The sequence below is a fragment of the Parambassis ranga genome, unplaced genomic scaffold, assembly GCF_900634625.1.
Source record: "Parambassis ranga unplaced genomic scaffold, fParRan2.1 scaffold_248_arrow_ctg1, whole genome shotgun sequence".
Classification (NCBI taxonomy): Eukaryota; Metazoa; Chordata; class Actinopteri; family Ambassidae; genus Parambassis; species Parambassis ranga.
In genome coordinates this window covers 1,559-6,388 of record NW_021144795.1, presented here as the reverse complement: position 1 = coordinate 6,388, position 4,830 = coordinate 1,559, and the positions used below count along the sequence as shown (strand labels likewise).

The following is a 4,830-nucleotide window of genomic DNA, read 5'->3' as shown; positions in this document are numbered from 1 at the left end:
TGGCCTTCAAAGCACTTCCTGATTGTGGCGCGACGTCATAAATTTTGCCCCAGGAAAAACAAAAGCAGCGACAGCGACAGCGACACAACACGGACTACACAACAAGCGGGACAATAGTGTGGATTTAGAAATTTGGAATTTTTTAATATATTTATTTGTTGTTGGAGGAAGAGGAGAGGCGGCTCCAGCGGCAGCAAAACCGGTGACGGCTCATTTTCTTCAGGCTGGGAGAGCGCAGTGGGGAGGTGACGGTAAGCTGCTGTTTAACCATATTATTGATCATAATTAATATACCAGCTACTGAGCAAACGCTAGCCATATAACCAGTAGATAGACAAATATGATTAAATGTAATTTATATTTTATTCAATTGTAAGACTTGATACAGGGTTCTGTTTGTAATTTTAATACTTTAAATTAAATAGCTAAATGTGTAAGAACCCTGCAAATAACCCTGAAAGCACTGCTTTAATGTGTCATTAAGCATCAGGTCTGTCACTGCACCAGAGAATTACTGCTGGGTGGAGGAGAGTGGGGCTCCCTGCAGGACCAGCTGTCTGTCCTGGAGGAGGTGTACTGACCATCATCACCTTTGGAGGGTGAGGATACATATTTTATAGCTTTTCATATTTTAAGCTGCTTTGGAAGCCGCTCTGTGGAAGTTATTATTTTTATTTTTGCCCTTTTTAAAAACATCTTTAGTAACATGGCAGCCGCCGATCGTCAGCTCTGCAAACCCTGATGGACGATGTGGTGGACAGAGGAGACAGGCACCCCCCTCCCCCAGATGATGTCCCACTCACAGCCAGAGGACTCCAAGGTCTTCACCGTGGCATCGTCCAGTCCAGCAGCACCAAGGACTCCTGCTCAGCCAAACATTTATATATATGTTCTTTGTGAATAGTATTTTCTGCTGATCTTTATAAATAATAAACTGTACATTTTCATAATGCCCACTGGTAAATAGTTAGAAATGTTCAAACTGTGTCTTTGTAAATATTGTACATAACAGAACAATAAATGATTTACTGTGGTCACTGAGAAGTTGTTCAAAAGTTTACTTAAATTATAAATAGGTATTGAAACATGATGTAACAAGGTTAGAAGAGTTTAAGAACACAGAGACAAGAACAATTTAATATACAATTTAATAAGTGACCATTTAAATAACAGAACATAAAAATCACTGCTGTCCACCATCCTCTGTATGAGCTGAGGTCTGTCCGCTCTTTCTCTGCTCTCTCTCCCTCTCTTTCTCTCTCTCTCCCTCCCTCTCTCTCCCTCTCTCTCTCTCTCTCTCCCTCTCTCTCTCTCTCTCTCTCTCTCTCTCCCTCTCTCTCCTCTCTCTCTCCCTCCCTCTCCAGTCTCATCTCCTCCGTTATCAGTTGTCAGGTTTCTTCTGTTTCTCTCTGCTCCTCCTTCAACATAATAACAGGCAGAATGACCGTTTGATATAATAACGATAATATTGCTCCTCACGTGAACTATACTTTATACTATACTACAGTAAACAACAAGAAACAACATCCAATCAAAATGTTTAGTTTACAGCGCCTCGTATCAACAGGACGTCATGTTTGTAAATATAAAACTCATTTTTTTAATGCTACTAGCATTTTAAAACTCTGGAACTACTGCTCTTTACTTACATTTAAATGTGAATTCGGCACTCCTGCCGGTGCTGCTGCTGCTCACTTGGTCCGTCATTGTACTATTGGACAAAAAGTAGGCCCGCAAAGCATTGTGGGATATTTAAGGCCACGAAGGATGGTAGCGATGCATCCTCCAAATTCAGGCAAAAGGAGGACGCATTTGGAGACTAATGAAGAAAGAAGTGCATTGGGACTGAAAAGGTGGCTGCAGGAGGAGAGCTGGCCCAGTTTGGTTCAGGAAGCAGTGCAGCTGTGTTCATTGATCAGCTGCTGCACGTTGGTTAGCGGAGAACAACTCCTCTTCCTCATCATCAATGTTACGGCACCATGCCTTTTGGTTAGGGTGGAGAAGTTTTTGTCTTAGGCTTGACTTGACATGTAGCAGTGCTCCGTCAGAATATGTGAATATATTCTGTGAATACGCAGCTCACATGAAGTACTTGGAATGTCTTTCTTTCTTTTTAATCAGGATGCTAGTTGAATAGAACACATGTTCTCAGTAGCTGCCCTCACCGTAAACAAGCTGTGCACACGCCTGACTCCTGGTCTGTATGAGGAGCGCCAGTGAACAACTTATTTTCATGTTAAAGCACCTTGACATATTTGATTTAATTTCTATTCACAATTGATTTTGTTATTCTAGCTTACATAAATGTCATTGTCTGTACTGTATCCCCAATGGTACAGCAAATTATACAGTTGTTGTGGCCGAGTGGTTAAGGCGATGGACTTGAAATCCATTGGGGTTTCCCCGCGCAGGTTCAAATCTTGCCAACATCGGATCTTTTCATCTCAAAGATCACTTTATGCTCCTCCATGTCTGAGGACCAAACCGTGGCACAGTCAATCTGACACTTTTCATTTTTTCTTCATTTTAAAATTGCTGGACCGAGAATGTTGCCTTCCATTTCAGAATGCTGACTTCCATGATGTCACAGGCCGCTGTCGGGTTAGGGGTTTAATTCCGGAATCCTGCCTATCATTCTGGAGTGGGTGGATGTCTATTCTGGTATGCTGCCACTCATTCTAGATTTCTGCCTTTCATTTGGGAATACTTTCTTTTATTCTGGAATGCTTTTCATTCCAGAATGCTGTCTTGCTGACTTCTGTTACGGAATACTGACCTCTGTTCCAGAATACTAACTGTTATTCGGGAATTCTGCCTATCCTTCTGGAATACTGATGTCTATTCTGGTATGCTGCCACTTATTCTAGATTTCTGCCTTTCATTCCGGAATTTTGACTTTCATTCCGGAATGCTGTCTTTCATTGTGCAAATGTGCTCTACATTCTGTTATGCCGATGTTTGTCCCGGAATGTTGCCTTCCATTCTGGCATGCTAACTTCCATTCCAGAATACTGGACCTCATCTCAAGGCATCACAATAGTAAGAATGATTCATTATGTGGTGACCATGCAGATGAAAACTCTCATCTCTGGCTCAAGACTTGTTGAGATAGCACAGAGACACTCTCAGTCTGTTCACATCAGTGTCAGTGAAGATTTCAGATTGTTTAAATAGAGAAGCAAGAAAACAAGTCAGCCTTATCTTTCATAAAAACACATGACAATAACATGTGAGGAAGAGAGTTTTATGTACAGTGCTCCCCCTGCTTGTTGGGACAATTGTAGAGCACCTTCCTAATAAAGTAAACAGGGTAGAATGGACAGTGAAGGCTTGTAGTCTCAAACGACCATGTGATCGTGAACACAGCCGGCTTGGAAGCAATTCAACCTGTGCCATGTTGGCACGTGACTACTTGCTCAGCTGTCGGCAACTTTCTGTGATAGCTGTCTGTCAAACGGAGACTCTGGTCGGCGCAGATTTACCTGCGAATGAAATGGAAACAAGTAAAGGAGTGCCAACACCAAACTGGACAGGACAAACTGGACAAGACCATGCACTCATGGACAGAACCAACCTGGGTCGTGATGGAAATTTTAATATCTGTACATGCAGCCTCTCCTTTAATCATTGTTACTTCCCTGGGACATCCGACCTCCTGTTTCTCACCAAAGTAACAAATCCTGTTGCCTTTTGCCATTCAACATTGATGTCTGGGACCTTCCCAATACAAGAGGCTCTGATGTGGAGAGAGTCCTGAGCTAGCATCCCACACTCCAGGAAGTCAACATCAGAACTTCAAAGTATAATCAGAAGACAGATGGGTCTGTGACCGGCTAGAAGAGGGTGTGACTTGATTAGGGGGGGGGGGGGGGCTACTGCAGGTATAACTGTTGCATGTTCCCCATGTTCTTTGTGTGCAACAACCCAGAGCTCTGTGACTCAGAATCTGCCTCATTGTTCAATAAATTGTAATCTTGAGACCAGAATTTATCCGCTCCTTCCTCATAAACCAACTCGGGAGGTGATCAAAAGAAACAAGGGGAATTTTAACTCTAACACTGTACCCCTGCATACAAGTGCTGCTTAGGCTAACACAGAGCATTAGCTCTGGGCTAACGTTGTCTGTACTGTCACATGACTTAGGTCCCTCGGCAAGTAATATGGCTGCAGGCTAACAGTTCCAAGTCCAATGTACCAACCAGCACACAGTAAGTGAAACAGGCATATCCACGCTTCAACAATGAAAACACAGATTGGCTGTATGGGGATTGAGCTAATCGGTCGAGCCCTATTGATTAAATGACGTTATGATGTTATTCTGGATGTCTATTCCAGGATGCTCTCATTCTAGATTTCTGCCTTTCATTTGGGAATGCTTTCTTCCATTCTGGGATGCTTTTCATTCCAGAATGATGTCTTGCTGACTTCTCTTCCACTATACAGAGTGTTAATCGGGAATTCTGCCTGTCATTCCGGAATACTGATGTCTATTCTGGAATGCTGCCACTTAATCTGGATTACTGCCTTTCATTCCGGAAATTTGAATTTCATTCTGGAATGCTTTTCATTCCGAAATGCTGCCTTTCATTCTGCAAGTCTGCTTTTCGTCCAAGGCGCTGTGTTAAGGTTGCAGTCTCCACTGGAGGACAATCCTGAGACAGAAACTGGTACACCCAAAGGATAAAACTCCCAGGGAGAAACACAGCAATATCATATATGCAGTCCAATGCAGTGAGGAATGCTCTGATCTGTACATTGGAGAAACTAAACAACCACTCCACAGGAGAATGGCTCAGCACAGGAGAGCCACCTCCTCAGGACAAGACTCAG

The 4,830-nt window shown here is 43.0% G+C and overlaps 1 non-coding gene across 1 annotated transcript; it reads left to right on the top strand.

Moving 5' to 3' along the window:
* The first annotated feature begins 2,350 nt into the window (after positions 1-2,350).
* trnas-uga (transfer RNA serine (anticodon UGA)) lies at positions 2,351-2,432 on the top strand. Its single transcript has one exon. It is a non-coding gene; the product is annotated as a tRNA-Ser (tRNA).
* Positions 2,433-4,830: the final 2,398 nt, after the last annotated feature.